Source organism: Ranitomeya variabilis, chromosome 1 (assembly GCF_051348905.1).
Source record: "Ranitomeya variabilis isolate aRanVar5 chromosome 1, aRanVar5.hap1, whole genome shotgun sequence".
NCBI classification, from domain to species: domain Eukaryota; kingdom Metazoa; phylum Chordata; class Amphibia; order Anura; family Dendrobatidae; genus Ranitomeya; species Ranitomeya variabilis.
The window spans coordinates 379,651,248-379,673,443 of NC_135232.1; positions in this window are offsets into that span (position 1 = coordinate 379,651,248).

Here is a 22,196-nt window from a genome sequence, read left to right on the forward strand (position 1 = left end):
TTAAGATCCCTTCACGAGTCCATTATTATTGAGTCACCAATAACAGAAATTAATCTTTGAGGAGAAACTAACTTTAGGACTACTTTATGATTCATGTGATGAGCCTTGTAAATGAAGAAAATGTATTTTATTTATTTGCCGAGTGGTTGCATTTTAGCTTCTTTTTGTATACTGGATTGCATTTTCCATGAATAAAGACTTGTTCATCCGTCTTGCCGGTAATTCTTTACAATTGTAGAAATTGATATTTTTTTCGAAGCTTTATAAAGTTAGTAATCTCGGAAATGGAAATGCTGTTGTTTTGTAACCTAGATCCCACCGGACTGGCATGAGGTGGTGATGTAAGTGTCACTATTTACATAACAACTCTATTACTATCTGTACAGGACAAATGAGTATCCCACCGTGCACGTTAATTTATTTCACACAGTGAGTGACCATAATGACAACATCGATGATCTTTTAGCCTTGTTAACATCCAAGTTGGCGGCCTGTTATTTTTTGTTGATCTGCTTATTTCAACATTTTCTTTTGCAGCAAATCTTATTAACCCTTTCAGCCCCTGTTAAACCTCCCTCAAAAGGAAGAACAACTAATTTTAAAGCTAGAATCCTCGAGTAACACCTACTGCTTTCAGTCGGATTCATTCTCTTTGAAGTTGCTTTATGTTTTTGCCCTTTTTTGTGAAGTCAGGTAATTTTGATGTATTAACCCCCGGGACACTTATAAATTATTTCTGTATGACTTCTGTAGGATACAGATAGTTTAAAATAAGAAAGGTACCAGAAACCTATTGTCAGGATGCAAGATGTTCTAATTAGTTGTGACCTTTGAAAACAATTAAAGCAAAATGAGAATAGAATAAGAATACCTATGTATTTTAGACTTATTTTCTACAAGCTTATTTAATTTTTTCCTTTTCTTGGTTTCTGCATAGGATTTCTACTAGCCTTACTCCTAAAATACAGCACTTGCTTTACAACCATTTTTGTTTCTGCTTGTTTTGACTCTTGTATTGGCTGTTTTCATTCTAAATCAGTTGATGTTTTGGTGGTGTACTCTCATGCCTCCTGAGTGGATGAGTTCTATAACAAGCTGTCATGGAGAGACTGTGCATTTTAATAGTAGTTTGTAACTCGCCTATCCTCGTTCTACTGCCAAGTCCCCACGGGTAGCTTCTACTCCATCTAGGAAACCTGCTTCACTTCACATTGCCCCAGTGATACTTCACCATCAGTAGCCGCAGGAATTTTGCATTGCAAGTTGTGTCAGGCTGTCTTGGCTACTGGTAGTTTTTAAAAATGCTTAGGCTGGCTGAACTCAAGTTCTACCACCTCTTTTGAAATTAATTTCCAAAACACTTGCAAACTATTGCATGAAACTCTTTGAAAATAAAAAAAACTCTTCTAATAACTCAGCAAAGGAGTGTTTCCAAAAGTCATTTCCTTTTTCATTTTCTTTAAAAAAAAAAAACCTTGGTTTGCACATATCCTAAATCTCATTCCTAAGCAAACTGAGAACGTTTCTCATCGGTTTAGCATGAGCCATTGGGCATACTGATTGACGTCACCACAGCAGCCTGTAAACAATCACCAGAGCAGCAGCAGAGAGGCAGTTCTGGACCCAGAGTGGATGAATGACAACTTTAATATTTTATGGTTCTACTAGCCTACAGATTATAATAATTTGAAACCGAGAAAACAACTTAATGCAGTCATTGGTGATATTATAGTAGTTACCATCTAAGCCTAAGTCCTACATATAAACAAAATATGCTTTTTATATATGTTATTATTTTGATTCCTACCAAATTGTTTATAAAAAAATACTTCTGTTGATGGCTTTGCACTTTTTATTATCTTGTTTCCTCTCTCATTCACATGTCCATGTTTAAACGCATATGTGATAAAATGGTACCGGTGGCATCAGTGTTTTGCATCATCAGTGTTCGGTCACTGTGTCAATTTTTAATATTAGTGTGTAATCTGTGTATGGTTCATCTGTCTGTTTTTACCATCAGTGTGTCATCAGTGTTTTTCACAGATCGGCCTATAAATAAATAAATTACATGGTTTCTCTTAGGCTAGGTTCACATTGCGTTAACAGCAGCCCGTTCAACACATGCGTTAATGGGCTGCTGTTAATGCAAGTGCCGATATGTCGTCGCGCTAGTGCAGATAGGGCTAGCAGATGCTCTATCTGCGCTAGCGGTGACGGATCCGGAAATGCTGCAGCCCGTGTCCCAGGGTCCGTCACTCAACGACAGCACATTGCTAGCGCACGCCCATTGTGGACGTGCGCTAGCGATGCGTCCGCCATAGGACTTAATGGCGGCATTAACGGACTGCATTACACCGCGCTATGCCGCGGTGTAATGTAGTCCGTCTAACAGATGCCTATAACGAAGTGTGAACCCAGCCTTATACTCTGCAATGTTAAACATGGACACCAGACCGATGGCACACAGATGCAAACCGTGTGCTGTACTTTTTTCTCATGTATCCATAGACTTGTGTTGGCCCTCTTCATCCATGAAACCGGAAAAAACAGACATACCTGACATACCTTCGTGTATTTTGCGCTGACACATGGTCCGGGAAAAACAAGAAAAACACAGACATGTGACTAGCACCATAAGTTATAATGGTTACATGTATCCATGAAAAAACGGACACAACACATACGTGAAACATGGACGTCTGAATGAGGCCTTAGTTTCATGATTCAATTTCAATGTTTGTCAGCTTACTATTCATTTTACAATTCTGTGAAATTAAAGCTTTTTTTCTATAAGTCGATACAATGATAAAGCAATATATTAACCCCTTTCCGACATCAGGCATAATACGCTGATGCTGGACACCCTCCATTTGATGTGGCTCCGGCACTGAGCCCACATCTTTTCCAGCATGTCAGCTGTTTTGAACAGCTGACATGTCGCGCTAACAGTCGCTGGATGAATCGCGATCCTCCCGCGGCTGTTTACCCATTAATTGCCATTGACAGCGGCATATAACATGTGCTTCCAGCAAGCAATCCGGAAATCCGCCCATCAGTGACCCCCGTCATGTGATCGTGGGTCACTGATGGGTTGGCAAGACAACCAGAGGTCTCCTGCGGACCTTTATGGTTGTCATTGCCGGATTGCTATGAGCGCCACATGGTGGTCGGCACTCAAAGCAAGTGAGCAATTCTGTTACATACAGGTGATCTGATCATTGCCTGTATGTAGCAGAGCCGATCGGGTTATGGCAGTTTCTAGTCTCCCATGGAGACTATTGAAGCATGCAAAAAGTAAAAAAAATGTTTTTAAAAATATTGAAAAATTTAAAAATAAAAGTTCAAATCACTCCCCTTTCGCCCCATTCAAAATAAAACAATAAAAAAATCAAACATACAGATATTTGATATCACCGCATTCACAATCGCCCGATCTATCAATAAAAAAAGGATTAACCCAATCGCTAAATGGCGTAATGAGAATAAAAGTCAAAATGCTAGAATTACATTTTTTTTTTGTCACAGCGACATTGCATTAAAGTGCAATAACGGGCGAACAAAAGATTGTATCTACACCAAAATGGTATCATTAAAATCATCAGCTCCACGAACAAACAATAAGCTACTGGTATTTGAAAATGGCTCAATTTTTTTTAAACACTTAGATAAAACAGAACCTAGACATGTTTGGTGTCTATGAACTCGTAATGACCTGGAGAATCATAATGGCAGGTCAGTTTTTGCATTTAGTGAACATAGTTAAAAAGTAAAACAAAAAAAATTGTGGGACTGCACTTTTTTTTTGCAATTTCACCGCACTTGGAATTTTTTTCCTGTTTTTCAATACACGATATGTTAAAACCAAATAGTGTCATTCAAAAGTACAACTCGTCCCCATAAAACACAAGCCCTTACATGGCCATATTGTATGAAAAATAAAAAGTTATAGGAAGAAGGGGAGCCAAAAATGAAAACGCAAAAACAAAAATACCTCCATTCATGAAGGGGTTAACAAGATGGAGACCCCAAAAAGCAAATCATTAATTAAAACTTAGTGCTGAACCAGAACAGAACCTAAATGTATGAGACTCTTGGCTTACTTCTCAGCAGCTACGTTGTGGCAATGTTACTCTCCGTGTGTGTAACCGGGCATAATGACCTGTAACAAGCCTGACTACAACTTGTTTGTATGACATGTTGTTTTCCCTGTTACATAATCGAGGTGTGAAGGATCAGTTAGGGCGATGAGTCCTGCTATAAGCGGAACGTAGACCATTGGTGTACATTAATTACTGTAAATAAGGCAGCTTTTCCTGTAGGTGCTATGTACAGTACCTATAGCTGGAAATACAACCTGGAGATGCGGAAATCATTGCCTGCATTTCAGAGTCAAATTGAAAGATTGCATCTTGTGAAATCAATTTAACGCTATGTATCTATTTCCATGCTTAATATTTATGATCTTGTTTGTCGAATTAATTCATCTGGTTTTTACTGTTACCGACTTCCACTAAGTAGAAAAAGTTTGTAGAAAATAAAAAAAGGAGGCCTATCATTTATTTGAAATCAGGAGTCTCCATCTCCAGCAAAGATTTAAGCTCATGGTACAGTAGCCATGAACAAGAATGGATTAAAGAGCGATGCTACCATGCTGACTCTATCAAAGCTTGACTCTGTATATCTCCATTATCGGAACAGCTCTGTTAACCAAACCTATTATCTTTCCCCCCTTGGTTATCAACTTGAGAAAGTGAAAGCAACTTTCCATAATGGCCCACAAACTGATGATTAACATTTTACATGTCCCAGCTGGTAGGTAAAAGAACTGTTTAGTGGACATTTAGGATGCCTAAGAGGAGGAAGCGAGAGTCAAGTTGCTTTATTAAGTTGCGCTGCTTCATTAATCACCATCTTTTTTTTTATTGCACTGCTTACAGCCAAATTCATTGTATATATCCGGAATAAGGTTGAATCAAAACCGAGGGGCTTAATGCACCTTGACATCTGGCCCAGCAGCTGGCTATCCGCTAGATCATCCTAAAGAAGTGTCTGGAGTCACATTTGTTTTGACCATTGCAGTTCTCCTGAATAAAGCAACTGCAGAGGGCAATGAATTATCACAAAGTAGCTTCTTTCTAAAACCCCAAGTTATTTGGACCCCTGCCAGCCGCAGCACTTCATGAGTATGTACAATCAGACAATTGAACTGATTTAACTTTGCCACTCCCGGAGTTTCATTGCACTTAACCTGGGATATAATGTATTTGTGAAGGGATTAAGGGCATTTCTTGTCATGCTTTGTGCTTTTCTTACCAATGGGAATGTTCATTACAGTCTCAACTAGGGCACCCATTCTTGTTAATTTACCACTGTACTGGTTTACTGTGATGAGAGGCTCAAATCCTATAAAGGCAACTGCAAATTAGCTTTAAACAAAGGTTAACTCTTTCACAACTAATATGACTAGCCAACGAATAACAACATAAATGCCATATTAGCTTTTCATAATATTTTGAATATGCAAGTTGATGAGCAAACCCGAATGTTCAATACTGAATCCCGAACATGGACTTTTTACTGTATGTCTGGTATCCTGTTCAAGTTCCGCAGTCTAATAAAGCTTGTTGAAAGGCTGTGGGCACTTCTGGAGCCTTCACAGATACTTTGCATGGCTGTGATTGGCCGGCTCACCACGTGATCCGGCCTGTATAAAGGCCGGATCATGACAGTTGCCGCCATTCTGACGCAGCTGGTATGAGGAACAGATTCTGACTGCGCACTCTGCTAAAAAAAACACTGCGTGTACTCTGGAACCCATATCTGTGGTAGTACTGTGCTAAATGCCTATATGTGTACTCTGCACCCCGTGCCGGTGGGAGTACTCTTCCTCTAAGTCACTGTGTGTACTCTGCATCCCCCGCCTTTGGGAGTATTGCTACTTCAAGCCGTTGTGTGTTTTCTAGCAGTCTGAGAAATAAATAATTGGCATCTGCCATCTCATTGCCATAATTACACAAAATAAATAATTAATAAATAAATAAATAAAAATAAATAGTTTTCATGACCGCTGTATGTTTTCTAGTAGTTTAGCAAATAAATATATTGCATCAGCTGTCTCGTTGACATTTCTAGGCCCAAAAGATACTTTTTCTGGACTGGTATGTGTTTTTTAGTAGTCTGGGAAATAAATAATTGGCATCAGCCATCTAGTTGCCATTTCAGGGCCAAATAAATAATTTTCCAGGCCCGCTCTATGTTTCCTAGTAGTTTAGTAAATAAATATATCGCATCAGCCATCTCGTTGACATTACTAGGCCCAAAATATAATTTTTCTGGACTGGTGTGGGTTTTTAGTAGTCTGGTAAAAAATAATTGTCATTAGCAGGCTAGTTATCATAGCTAGGCCAAATAAATAATTTTCAGGACTGCTGTCTGTTTTTTAGTACTGTTGCAAATAAATACTGTATATCTACTCTTCTGCCATCTCCTTGCAAATAGTGATTAGAAAAAAACACTTCCAAAAATGAAGAGAGCATCAAATCAGGGATGTGGTTGTGGTGGTGATGGTGGTGGTGGGGTAGCTGATGCAGGGAGAGGATGTGGTCCTTCTGTACCTATTACATGGCAAAATACAACACCTTCCTCTGGTGCACACAGGCGACAGAACATTATGTGTCCTTTTGTAGGCCTGAATACCGATGAACAAATGGTGAGGCCAAAAGATGTTGAAAAGGTTTTAGATTGCATGCCTGAGTGGCTTCAGTTCCTTTGCGTTATCTTCCAGCCGTTCCACTGCAGAATGTGCACAGTTGGCACCTGAAGACCATGGTCATCCGATTTCCACCTCACCCCCTTGCAAATCAGCCAAGCACTCTGAGTCCAAGTCATGCAGCAGTCTCTTCTGCTTTTTGATGAATGCCTGTGGTTCCGTGGCTCATCCACCTGGCCCCGTTCCAGAAGTGGAAGCGACTGAGTGCCCTCATACCCAACCACTTGTTGGAGAAAAGTTGAACTTGATGGTCCTAGGTTTTTTTTCAACTCATGTAACTATGTTTGAAGATGAGTACGTGAGAGGGCTAGTGCACACACTTAGTGAACCATGGCAGGACAAGTCAGATGATGAGAGTTTAAGAGTCAATGAAAGATCATGAGGGGGATCTTGACCCCACATGGAGCGGAGGCTATCCTAGTGATGTGTGCATTTCAGAGGAAGAGGAGATGACCACATTCCCACAGCAGCACAGCAAAAGAGGGAGCTGCACAGCAGTCGGCCTGTAGCCAGTACGTCAGTTTCTACTGCCCACCGCGCCCTTTAAATAAGCACACCAAAGACAGTACAAAAGAGCTCCCTGACATGGCATTTCTTCATGAAATGTGCTGCCGACAGCACCCTGAAGTGAGGTATAACTGTTCTGAACCTGAGCATCCACTCTATAATGAGAAATATGAATTCGAAGTACATGGTGCAGTACAGTACACATCTTAAAAAGCATGACAGATATGAACTCCTTCTTCTGCTGCAGTCTTGTCCTCTTCCTCCCACTCACGATGAACAGGGCCACCTGCCTCTCTGCCAGGGCCGGCTCCAGGTTTTTGAGGGCCCCGGGCGAAAGAGTCTCACTGGGCCCCCCCTTTAACACATACCACAATTCATGAATCACAGATACAGCAGAGAAATACCATATTTTCCAGCGTATAAGACGACTTTTTAACCCCTAAAAATTGTCCCAAAAGTCAGGGTCGTCTTATACACCGGGTACGGCGTGTGCAGGGAGCGATCCTGGATGTTCCCAGGGTCTGAAGGAGAGGAAACTCTCCTTCAGGCCCTGGGATCCATATTCATGTAAAAAATAAAGAATAAAAATAAAAAATATGGATATACTCACCCTCCGAGAAGCCTGGCTGTCACCGCTGCAAGCGTCTGCCTCCGTTCCTAAGAATTGCAGAGCGTGAAGGACCTTCGATGACGTCGCGGTCAGGTGACCGGTCACATGAGCGGTAACGGACCAATTACAAGACCGTGACGTCATCGTAGGTCCTTCATGCTCTGCAATTCTTCGGAACGGAGGCAGACGCTTGCAGCGGTGACAGCCAGGCTTCTCGGAGAAGTGAGTATTTCCATATTTTTTATTTTTATTCTTTATTTTTTACATGAATATGGATCCCAGGGCCTGAAGGAGAGTCTCCTCTCCTCCAGACCCTGGGAACCACACGCCGTATAAGATGACTGGGCGTATAAGATGACCCCCGTCTTATACAGCGGGCATATCCCAAATTCCATATTTTATATGGAAAAGTTGGTGGTCGTCTTATATGCCCAGTCGTCTTATACACCAGAACATACGGTAGGTATAGTCCAATGCCAGAATTCACTTCATACATGAGTGATAGCTATTGTAAATTCTACAATACCATACAGCAGAAGGGCTTTATATAAGTCAACCCCTTATATGCCAATTTTTGTGGAAAACTTTTTAGGCTATGTGCACATGTTGCAGAATTGCTGCGGAAATTTCCACGGCTATTCCGCTACTCCTGCTGCGGGTATATCACATGCGGAATTGGCATGTGTTTTCCTGCTAAACACTAGCGTTTTACAAGCGTAATTAGCTTGCGGAATGCTAGCGTTTTCCAAGCGATCTGTAGCATTGCTTGGAAAACTGATTGACAGGTTGGTCACACTTGTCAAACATTGTTTGACAAGTGTGACCAACTTTTTACTATTGATGCTGCCTATGCTGCCTATCCCCGACAGCCTTCCTGCTTCTCGCGATGCTCCGGTCCCAATAATGCATTGCGGCAATGACCCCAGATGAAGTAGCAGTCTTGCGAGACCGACGTCATCACAGGTCATTTTCGCAATGCATTATTGGGAATGGAAGCATCGCGAGGAGCGGGAAGGCTGACGGGGACGCCGGAAGGTGAGAATATTATGATTTTTTATTTTAATTCTTTTTTTTCTAACAATTATATGGTTCCCAGGGCCTGGAGGAAAGTCTCCTCTCCTCCACCCTGGGTACCAACCGCACATGATCCGCTTACTTCCCGCATGGTGGGCATAGCCACATGCAGAAAGTAAGCGGATCAATGCTTTCCTATGTGTGCGGAATCCCTGCGATTCCGAACAAAGAATGAACATGCTGCGTTTTTTTCCAGAATGCGATTCCGCCGCGGAAAAAAACCGCAGCATGTGCACAAAAATTGCAGATTGCATTCTAATAATAGGATGCTTAATTTTGCGTTTTTATAGAGAAAAAATGTGGAAAAAAAGCAAAAAATCCTGAATGTGTGCACACAGCCTTAAAGTAAACATTAGAAAGTATTAACGTAGAACATTTGTAAAAGGGCAAAATGGCTTGCAGGCTGCAGAATCACAACACATCAGTATTCGTTGTCCCATTGTTTTGAATTTACTGTCGATTTGTAGTGCTGATGACTGACCCCAATAAGTGACATGTGCAAAAATGTATACATACAGTACATGTACATGGCACACACGTACATGACACACATACATACAGTACATATCGCACACACGTACATGGTACACACATATACATGGTACATACTGTACATACAGTACATGGTACACACATACATACAGTACATGTACATGACACACACATACATACAGTACATGTACATGGCACACACGTACATGACACACATACATACAGTACATATCGCACACACGTACATGGTACACACATATACATGGTACATATCGCACACACGTACATGGTACACACATATACATGGTACATACATACAGTACATGGCACACACACGTACATGGTACACACATACATACAGTACATGTACATGACACACACATACATACAGTACATGTACATGGCACACACATACATACAGTACATGTACATGGCACATACATACAGTACATGTACATGGCACACACGTACTTACAGTACTTGTACATGGCACACACGTACATACAGTACATGGAACATACGTATATGGAACACACATGTACAATGCACACACACATACATACATACATGGCATACACATACATACATGGCACACACACATACACTCACTGGCCACTTTATTAGGTACACCTGTCCAACTTCTTGTTAACACTTAATTTCTAATCAGCCAATCACATGGCGGCAACTCAGTGCATTTAGGCATGTAGACATGGTCAAGACAATCTCCTGCAGTTCAAACCGAGCATCAGTATGGGGAAGAAAGGTGATTTGAGTGCCTTTGAACGTGGCATGGTTGTTGGTGCCAGAAGGGCTGGTCTGAGTATTTCAGAAACTGCTGATCTACTGGGATTTTCACGCACAACCATCTCTAGGGTTTACAGAGAATGGTCCGAAAAAGAAAAAAAATCCAGTGAGCGGCAGTTCTGTGGGCGGAAATGCCTTGTTGATGCCAGAGGTCAGAGGAGAATGGGCAGACTGGTTCGAGCTGATAGAAAGGCAACAGTAACTCAAATCGCCACCCGTTACAACCAAGGTAGGCCTAAGAGCATCTCTGAACGCACAGTGCGTCGAACTTTGAGGCAGATGGGCTACAGCAGCAGAAGACCACACCGGGTACCACTCCTTTCAGCTAAGAACAGGAAACTGAGGCTACAATTTGTACAAGCTCATCGAAATTGGACAGTAGAAGATTGGAAAAACGTTGCTTGGTCTGATGAGTCTCGATTTCTGCTGCGACATTCGGATGGTAGGGTCAGAATTTGGCATAAACAACATGAAAGCATGGATCCATCCTGCCTTGTATGGAGCATCTTTGGGATGTGCAGCCGACAAATCTGCGGCAACTGTGTGATGCCATCATGTCAATATGGACCAAAATCTCTGAGGAATGCTTCCAGCACCTTGTTGAATCTATGCCACGAAGAATTGAGGCAGTTCTGAAGGCAAAAGGGGGTCCAACCCGTTACTAGCATGGTGTACCTAATAAAGTGGCCGGTGAGTGTACATACATGGCATACACATATATACATACATGGCACACACATGCTGCACAACAAATGCTCATTTGATACATGTGATTCATATAAACACATACACATAGCTCACAGACAGCACACACTACACATACCACACACACTATACACACATCAATTACACACACCTCACATACACTGCTTTATGCTGTAGGGAATGAGATGTCCCACAGTATCAGATGCAGCCCTCCTGCTCCCAGCAGCACTATCCCAGCAGACACCTCCCTGCCCTCTCCTCTGCTGGGACTGCCGACAAGAGCAGGAGGAGCTGACAGGAGCCATCATCACCAGGAGCAGCACACACACAGCGGGTGCTGCATGACTTATGGTACCTCACATCACAGCTCTGGTATGTAGGTGCCGGCCCGGGTCTTAGCTCTCCCTCCCCTCAGAAGCTCCGTGCAGGAGGACAGGAGGACTGTGCACTGGCCTATGAATACATGGCCTGTGGTGACATCACGGTCACATGGCAGGTCACATGATCGTGATGTCACCACAGGTCCTCAACCTTTCTCTACATCGGAAGCTTCACTGATTATGATTATCAGTGGAGCTTCTGCTGTAGTGGCTGGGGGGCCCCTAATGCCGGCCCTGGCTGTATCCCAGACAGCATGAGTGGGCCCCCCTGTCTCGCCAGGGCCCCGGCACTTGCCCAGGTGCGCCGGGTGCTGACGCTGGCCCTGCTCTCCGCCCACTACCACCAGTGTCACTGGGCATCTCCACACCATTCCACTGAAGTGTTCACGTTTCCATCCAACAAATCATAGAGAGAAAGATCAGATATCCCCCTAGTCACCCATGGTCATGAATGACAACATTTCAAAATTACTGGCCTTTGAAATTCTGCCATTCCGGCAGGTGGAGATGGAAAGTTTAAAAAAAAACTGATTGCGGTGGCTGTCCTGCAGAGCATTGTTCCCAGCCACAATTATTTTTCCAGGGTGGCCATCCCTGCCCTGCACAATCATGTTGCGGACCAAATCAGGTGTGCACATCAGTGGCAAAGACCACATGACCACCATTACATGGACCAGTAAGCACAGCCAGGGACGTTACATCTCCCTAAGTGTCCACTGGGTAAATATAATGGCGACTGGGATAGAGGCTGAAGATGTTTTAGCTAATGTCTTTCCACCACCTAATGCTGGACATTTATCTGTCCAGGTGCCTCCTCTTCCTACTCTGCTTCCTCCACTGCCTGTTCATTCAGTCATAGGAAGACTTGCACCACCAGCTTGAGCACAGCCTGGGGGAAACAACAGCAGGCTGTTATTAAACTTCTCTGTTTGGGGTCAAATCCCACAAAGCACAGAAGCTGTGGACTTGCATCAAACAGCAGACAGATGCGTGGTTGATGCTGGTGAACCTCTAGCCTGGCCTGGTGGTGACCGATAATCAGCAAAATCATGCAGCAGCTCTGGGTTTAGTGCTTGGTGGTGCAGAGCTTCTTGAAAAACTACCCACACATGTCAGAGCTGCTGCTGAAAGTGCCAGCAGTGTGTGCGTACTTTTGCCATTTTCACCCTTCTGCTGCTTGCATGTCTGCGTTGTAGCATCACTTCTGCCTTCCTTCTCACAGCTGATATGCGATGTACCAACAAGGTGGAACTCCACCTTGCACATACTGGATAGACAGTGTGAGCAGCAGCAGGCAATGGTGGATTTTCAGCTGCAGCACGCACGGGCGAGTCGCTCTACAGAACAACACCACTTCACCACCAATGACTAGATCTGCACATGAGACATGTGTGCTGTGTTATGCTGCTTCGAATATTCCACTAATATGACCAGCACTGATTACACCATCATTAGCATTGCTATATCCGTTATATGCCTCTGGAAATAAAAATTCAGGTCACATTTTCCTCCACTTGAACCTGTACCTCGTGGTTCTAGATAGCTAGTTTAGTTTTCTAAATTGTAGGTTGTTTTAAGTCCGTTCCATAAAAAAAAAAGAAAAATTACGATAAAAGAAATACAAATAAATGTGCTAGATTACTCCTATTTGCCTCTTTATTTTTATTTATTTATTTTACTCCGCTATAAAGTGCCATTAATTTCACACAGCTTTTACAGACATTATTGGCACTGTCCCCATTGGGGTTCACAATTTAATTTCCCTATCAGTATGTCTTTGGAGTGTGGGATGAGACCAGAGAAACTGGAGGAAAACCACACAAACCCTGGGAGAAGATACAGACTCCTTACAGATGTTGTCCTTGGTTGGATTTGAACTCAGGACACCAGCAATGCCAAGCTGCAGTGCTAACCACTGAACCTGCCTCATCCAGCTATGTGGCCACGTCCACCTCCTCCACCACTTGGAACTATTTTCCAGGTTCAAGATTATTTTTTTTATTTTTTGCTCTGCTTAGAGTAGAGCCAAAGTGCAGCTTTAGTGAGGGTGCATAACCAAAGGTTTTTATAATCTTCAACTGTGTCTTTGGGAATGATGTGCTTGTAAGCATATTTTACTACTCTTATGCAACCATGTCTTTGATAGTACTGTGCCAAAAGCCGTTATGTTTTCTTTAACCCATAGCTGTAGTAGTACATTGCCAAAAGCCGATGCATTTATTCTTCATCCCATATCTTTGCAAATACTGTGCCTTTAATCCGCTGTCTGTACTCTGCAATCATGCCTGTGTGGGGTCCTGGGTCTGGGTGTGAACGTTTTAATTTGCTTTCTGGTGGAAATGTGAAAATATGCTCTGTGGGTGAAATTTGCTATTAACTTCTGTGGATGAAATGTGGAATCATGCTCTGTGGGTGAAATTTTTAACTGGACTGCTGGTAGCAAACCTCGCTGGGAACCGTCAGCTCGATCCAAGATCTTACTACCAGCATTTAATTGGTGGCATTTGTAACATATGCTATTGGAGCAGACATTTTGGAGCTGTGTGCCCCATTGTCTGGGTGTGAAATTTTCATCTCATGGAAATGTCAAAACTTGCTCTGTGGGTGAAATTTGTTATCAGCGTCTGTGGGATAAATGTGGAAACATGCTCTGTGGGTGAAATTTTTTATTAGCATCTGTGTGGGGACTGTGCCCAAAAGATTATGTGTAGTCTGCAGTCATGTCTGTACGAGTAGTGCATCTATGCCTAAAAAATAATTTTACTCTACCTTTTGGGCCAGGCCTAAAGTTCATTAAAGGATTTAACTACTCATTCCAATTACAGAGCCTCTAAATTGTCATGGCTTTGTGTCTCACTACATCAACTGCTGACTCGTTTGAGAAGTGGTTAATTTGCTTGACTGCTGCCTTCCTTGGATGTGGTACATGTTTATCAGGTTGCCTCTTCATTATAGAACCCTGATTCTCCATTACCCATGTGCACTCTGCAACTCTGCCTCTGGGAGTACTGTAGCAAAAGCTGCTGTGTGTACTCTGCAACCCTGTCTGTGGGGGTAATGTGCCCCATTGTCTGGGTGTAAAGTTTTTAATCTGTGAAAAATGTGAAAACATGCTCTGTGGGTGAAATTTGTTATCAGCTTCTGTGGGATAAATTGGGAAACATGCTCTATGGATGAAATTTGTTATCAGCTTCTGTGGGTGAAATGTGAAAACATGCTCTGTGGGTGGAATTTGTTATTAGCTTCTGTGGGGATACTGTGCTCAAAAGCCTCTGAGTATTCTGCAGCCGTATCCGTGTGAGTAGTGTGCTTAAAAAATAATTTTACTGTACCTTTCTGGCCGGGACTAAAGCTCATTAAAGAACTTAACTACTCATTCCAATTACAGAGCCTCTAAATTGTCATGGATGGCTATTCTGTCTTGCTATATCAACTGCTAACTTATTTGAGAAGTGGTTAATTACCTTGACTGCTGCTTTCCTTGGATGTGGTACATGTTTATTAGTTTGCCTCTTGGTATAGAACCCTGATTCTCCATTACCCGTGTGTACTCTGCAACCTCACCTGTGGGCGGTTTGAGATTGAATGGCCGAGAGTGCCTCCAGTTTCTTTACTTTGTGTTTCACCAGGACCCCTTTTAACTATGGCCCCAGTTCTAACAAAGATAAAAATTGAAACGGAGTACAATTCCATTATACCTAGCTGAAGTATTCAGGTGGGGTTTGTTTGCTTTGAACACTCATTTTTGCAAGGGAAATACTTCAAGACCCCAGGACCCTAAAGCAACAGCATTCGTGATATGCTCCAAGGCAATCGCTGGGACTGGCGGTAGCAAGCCTTGCGGCGGACCACCAGCTGTATCCACAATCAAACTGCAAACTTTTATCTTTATCTGTGGCTGCTCTCTGGTATGCTACTGATGAGAAAAGTTTGACTCTGTTGGTAAAATTTGTAAGCTGCTAATGTAGGGGTACTCTATCTCATGCTCTGTTTGTGAAATTTTTAATATTTTTGTATAATTTGTAATTGTTGATAAGATTAAATAGAGGTACTGTGCCCTACTGTATGCTCTGTGAAAGAAATTTGTAAGCTACTAATGTAGGAGTACTCTGCCCCATGCTCCATGGGTGAAATTTGTAAGCTGCTTATGTGGGGTTGTGGGGGTGAATTTTCTTTATAAGATTCTGTAGGGTATTGTGCCCCAGGCTCAGTGGGTGAAATTTGTAAGCTGCTTCTGTGGAAGTACTCTGCCCCATGCTCTGTGGGTGAAAGTTCTAACAACATTATGTAGGGGTACTGTGTCCCATGCTCTTTAGGTGAAATTTCTGAGCTGCTAATGTAGGGGAACTCGGCCCCATTCTCTGTGGGTGAAATTTGTACACTGCTTCTGTGGGGGTACTCTGCCCCATGCTCTGTTGGCAAAATTTTTAACAAGTAGAAATTTCTGAATGCTGCCTCACAAAAATCAAAAAACGTCATGTAACCGAAAATGATACCAATGAAAATGTCAACTCGTCCTGCAAAAAACAAGACCTCACATGACTGTCAGCAGAAATATGGAAAAATTGTAGCTATCAAATATGTGGATGCAAAAACTAGTTTTTGCAATAAAAAGCATCTTTTATTGTGTGACAGCTGCCAAACATAAAAACACAATATAAATCTGGTATCCCTGTAATTGCATCGGCTTGAAGAATAAAGTCATCTAATCACTTTCACTGCACCAACAACGACGTATAAAATAAATAAAACCAATTCTTGACCTACTACTAATTTTCTCATTTATCTTGTGCTAAGTGCTGAGCGCTTACACTGGGGTTCCTGTGTAAATCTCTGAAATACATCATTCAGACTGAACTCTGGCAGAAAATTCCCTATAATGAGGCAGTTAGAGGCACTGTGGACTCTGTCTGGCCTTTGATCCAGCGGTGTCCGTCTTTTGAGGCTTGCATAAAAGTACAGTCTGCCACATTTTTGTGCACCTCTGAACAGAGGCCAGATGGAATCCAGAGTAACTCTGCTGCCTTTTTATAGTGAATGGATCCCTCGGGTGTTTCATCTGAATGACATTACGCTGCGATTTAGATAGAAACCCCAAAATAAGTGCTCAATGTAGAGAACAAGATAAATTTGATCCCAAATGTTATGTAAAATGTTCCCAATAAAAGCTTCAACTCAATCCACACAAAAAAGCAAGTCCACTCTCAGCTCCATCATCTGTTAATGGAAATATAGGGGGCTTCCACATTACAGGTAGTGCAAAGGATCTGGAAAAGTGAAATGGCTCCTCACACCCCTAAAGAGATTCAGCAAATTCTGCACTCCCAAATCCATATGCCCCGGAGCTTTTGATCCCCAGTGTGCTGAAACCAGATTTAGAATCCACATGTTTGGCATTTCTGTAGTGATGAGAACCAGCTTAATATACGGGTGCATGTTTCCAGAAGCATGATCTGGGCACTACCACTTACTGGGCACTACAACATACTGGTGAATACAACATACTGGGCACTACAATGGCAGTTTGTAATTTTCACTCAGCAACATCCACTGCTGCTTGTTTGTGAAAAACACTCATGGAGTTAAAATCGTTACTACACCTGTATATAAATTCCCAAAGGGGTATAATGTTCAAAATGGGGTCACTTGAGGGGGTAATTATGCTCTTCTAGCATTTAGGGGCTCTATATATGGAGTCCACAAACTATTCTAGGAAAATATGTGCTCCAGGAGTCAAATAGTGCTATTTCCCTCCGGTGTCTTGTTGTATGGCTAAGCGGTACTGTACAGCCACATATGGGGTACTTGTACATTCAGCAGAAATTGTAGGACAAATTTGGGTGCAATTTTTACTAATTTTAAGTTGTAAAAATGTAAAATCTGAGGCTAAAACAAAATTTGGGTGGTATAAATGTTATTCCAGCAAAATTTAGCATTCAAAAAGTCAAATGGTGCTACATGGGGTGCTAACCCCAACAGATCTCTAACACCAACACACCACTAACCCTAATCCCAACCCCAAACACCCCTAACCCTAACACGCCCCTACCTCTAATCCCAACCATAACCCTAACCACAACCCTAACCATGACACACTAGTTGGACATTTTTATAGGTCAGGTCATTATGGATGCGGCAATACTAAATATGTGTACTTTTATTATTTTTTTTATTTGCATAAAGAAATTGGAACAATATTTTTTTTCTCTATTTAGGATTTTTTTTAAAAATATTTTTGCACTGTGTAATATATATATATATATATATATATATATATATATATATTTTTACTTTTTTACATTGTCTCAGGGTGGGACATCACTATATATCATCAGATAGCTGATCTGACACTTTGCAGAGCACTGTGTTAGATCAGCACAACAAGCATTGCAGGATGCTTGCCGGTGCCTGCTCTCAGCAGGCACTGACAAGCCACCTCCCTGCAGGACTTGGAAGGACCCCATGGCCATCTTGGATCTGGGGGCCTGCAGGGAGGAGACAGGAGGAGCCTCTCGGAACAACACAATCACATCGCTTGTTCTGAGGGTCTCAGGGAAGCACTCAGGGAGCCCCCTCCCTGCACGATGCTTTCCTATGCCACCGGAATGCTGCGATCTTGTTTGTGCTCCCCATAAAGGTAATAACAGACCTTTGAAGGGCATTTAAATATTTTGTAATATTTTGTAATATCTTGTTTGTGCTCCTCATAAAGGTCATAACAGACCTTTGAAGGGCATTTAAATATTTTTATTTCCTTTGTAACTGGGGCTGGTTTATTAGCCCCAGTTACAAAGGAAATGCAGTTACTGACTACACAGAAGATCTGTCTGGGTCTCCTACGACTCAAGAACTACTTCTCCCTCATTATACCTGGCGATCACATGACTGCTATGTATAGAAAAGGAGGAAGCACCGTCTGCACTCCTTATTACTATGTACATGGGGAAATATTACAAACTTCTAACTTCAAAATTTACAAGAATCCAATTTTTTGCATTGGAAATATCCAAACACAGTAGTTTAAAAGAACACAGTAATTGGTATATATACTTGCTGAAAAAAATGTATTTATACAGTGGCATATAAAAGTTTGGGCACCCCTGATCAAAATGACTGTTATTGTGAACAGTTAAGCAAGTTGAAGATTAAATGATCTCTAAAAGGCCTGAAGTTAAAGATGACACTTTTCCTTTGCATTTTAGGCACAAAAAAATACATTGTCATTTTTATTCATTTTATAAATTACAAAAAGGAAAATGGGCTAATGTAAAATTTGGGCACCCTTGGAGATTTGTGCTCTCAGATAACTCAGTTATCTGAGCACACAAATCTCCAAAGGTGCCCAAAGTTTTGCACTGGCCGATTCCCCTTTTTGTAATTTTTAAAATAATGTATATATATATATACACACACACTGTAAATATATCATTTTGTTTTTCAAAAATATAAAAAAGGTGTCATCTTTAAATTTATTAGCCCTTTTAGTGATTATTTCATCTTCAACTTGCTTAATTGTTTTTAATTACAGTAATTTTGACCAGGGGTGCACACATTTTTACATGCCACTGTTCCCTGCTGTAAGTAAAAAGAGTAGTGTATAAAAATGGTACTTAGTAACCACTGTTTTTGGTTAAAAAAAGTGTAAAATCCATTCCACCAGCGCCAAGGTGAATAAGAGCCACCCAGGACTAGAGGTTAGGACCATCCTGACTGAGTACACCTTGGTGCTGGTCGGATGGCTTTTATGCTATTTTTGGCCAACGGTGTTTACTAAGTACATTTTGTTTTTATATGCACTATTGCTTTTTACTTACTCAGGGTATATGTTCATTTTGTTTCTTTCTTAGGTTTTGTCTATTTAGTGTCCAGTGTAAACATGCTCCTACATGTTGCATGTATACCTACCCATATACTTCAGTAAGTTTCTTTCAGTTTTGCTTTAGGTTCTTGCACTCATTGCACACAAGGGCATGGCCTTCCTTCCTTTGAATTGGACATTACATTTATATAGCTTCCCATTGCTGGGTGTCCATAGTCGAGCCTCGGTCATGCTCGACTCTTATTCACAATGAGGTCATTTTTGACACATTAAACGATTTTAATACAAGAGGTTAGGACCGTCCCAACTGGGTACACATCTTGGTGCTGGTGGGTTAACTTTTATTCTTTTTTGATAGAAAACACTGTTTACTAAGTAAGTACTATATGTTATTTATAAGCACTATTGCTTTTACTTACAACAGGGTACATTTTCATTTTGTTTCTGTCAAAATAGGTTTTGTCTGCTTAATGCCCAGTGTGAACATGCCCCTGTACATTCCATGTATACCAACTTATACTTCAGTTCCGTTCATTTGGCTTTATTTAATTAGTAACAAAATTTGATTAAATTAAACTAAATTAATTGAACTGTGTTTAGTAAAGAAGCCATAATTTCAATATTCCCTTATTCTTTAAAAAGATTGTCCACTACTAAACAAACCCTTCTTAACAGCTCAGTTGTTTATCATAAAATTAAAAAAAACCCACATGCCTCCCAGACTGCTGCCCATTCCCCTAAGAGCTGTATCCACCAGTGGCCAGGTGCCAATGGAGTGTCCATAACAGCCAACCAGCTACCACTGATCAACTGGAGCCTTTAGTATTCTGTCAAACAGGAAGTCCATTCTGATGGAATACTGAAGACTGCAGACAATCAGTGACTCTCTGCAGTAGTCATGTGACTTAATAATGTAATGTGACTGCCGGTGGATGCAGCACTACAATTGGAGAAATGGTGCCTGAATATGTAGAGTTAAGCTATTATGCAGGGTTTGTCCTCTTTATGGATAGATCTTTCATTATTTGTCTTGTAGTGCAGCATTCTTACAACTCAATATGTGCAAGGGCGAATAATTAACAGCTTACAAAGAAAAACTACCCCTAATAAAATATAACCTTTATTCAAGAAACATGATAAAAAAAAATCCCCACAGTGGGATTATATTCCTTAAAATTAAATTGCCTAGGAAAAACCGGGCTTGAAAAAATGCAAAAAGTGAGCAAACCAAAAGATAGAAGCTCTCTATCTGACTAGTCGATGTAAATACTAATATACTAAAAAAACTAGAAAAAATGTTAGGAAAAAAAACCCTCTAACATTATAACTAGATATCTAGAGGTATGCCCAGTCAAAAAACTCTCAACAAACAGAATTGACAGCACCTAAATAGTTAACAACTATAAAGTGATAATATCAGTGCCGCTATGTCATAACAAACTCACTAAACCAATGTGAGGAAATGTTGATGTCTCCCTAGATTACGTCTATCTGAGCACCTACCTAGATGCGTAGGTTGGCACCCTAAAGGTACCTTCACTCTGAACAACTTAACAACGATATCGCTAGTGATCCGTGACGTTGCAGCGTCCTGGATAGCGATATCGTTGTGTTTGACACGCAGCAGCGATCAGGATCCTGCTGAGACATCGTTGGTCGGAGCTAGAAGGCCAGCACCTTATTTCGTCGCTGGATCACCCGCTGACATCGCTGAGTCGGCGTGTGTGACGCCGATTCAGCGATGTCTTCACTGGTAACCAGGGTAAACATCGGGTTACTAAGCGCAGGGCCGCGCTTAGTAACCCGATGTTTACCCTGGTTACCAGTGTAAATGTAAAAAAAACAAACACTACCTACTTATATTCCAATGTCTGTCGGGTCCCCCAGCGTTCTGCTTCCCTGCACTGTGTCAGCGCCGGCTGGCCGTAAAGCAGGGCACAGCGGTGACGTCACCGCTCTGCTTTACGGCCGGCGCTTACAGTGCAGGGAAGCAGAACGCCGGGGGACCCGACAGACACCGGAATGTAAGTACAGTATGTAGTGTTTTTTTTTTTTACATTTTCACTGGTAATTAGGGTAAACATCGGGTTACTAAGCGCGGCCCTGCGCTTAGTAACCCGATGTTTACCCTGGTTACCCGGGGACTTCGGCATCGTTGGTCGCTGGAGAGCTGTCTGTGTGACAGCTCTCCAGCGACCACAAAGCGACGCTGCAGCGATCGGCATCGTTGTCTAGATCGCTGCAGCGTCGCTAAATGTGACGGTACCTTAAGAATAAACAGCCTTGCTGTTTTAATATGCTCTGGGTCTTAGATTCCCATTAATAATAACCAGATATTATAAACCTGGTAAAACTGAATGAAAGAGAGTACAACCTTAAACATTTGAAAGCTGACAGGTAACAAGGATCTAGGCGGATAAAGTAGAACCGCTGGTAGAGGTTAGGGCCATACATTTTATGTTTTTATGCTACATTAAGATTAAAGCCCAGCCAAAATGGTGATACCTTTATGTGGCTATGTCACACGCAAAACTGTATTCTGATCTACAATATACCTAGGATTTTTCAGGTCTTTGAACTTGTTGGAATTAAAACAGTAGCTAAGATGTTCAAAGCTAGGGCCGTCAAATGTTTACCCTGGTTACCCGGGGACTTCGGCATCGTTGGTCGCTGGAGAGCTGTCTGTGTGACAGCTCTCCAGCGACCACAAAGCGACGCTGCAGCGATCGGCATCGTTGTCTAGATCGCTGCAGCGTCGCTAAATGTGACGGTACCTTAAGAATAAACAGCCTTGCTGTTTTAATATGCTCTGGGTCTTAGATTCCCATTAATAATAACCAGATATTATAAACCTGGTAAAACTGAATGAAAGAGAGTACAACCTTAAACATTTGAAAGCTGACAGGTAACAAGGATCTAGGCGGATAAAGTAGAACCGCTGGTAGAGGTTAGGGCCATACATTTTATGTTTTTATGCTACATTAAGATTAAAGCCCAGCCAAAATGGTGATACCTTTATGTGGCTATGTCACACGC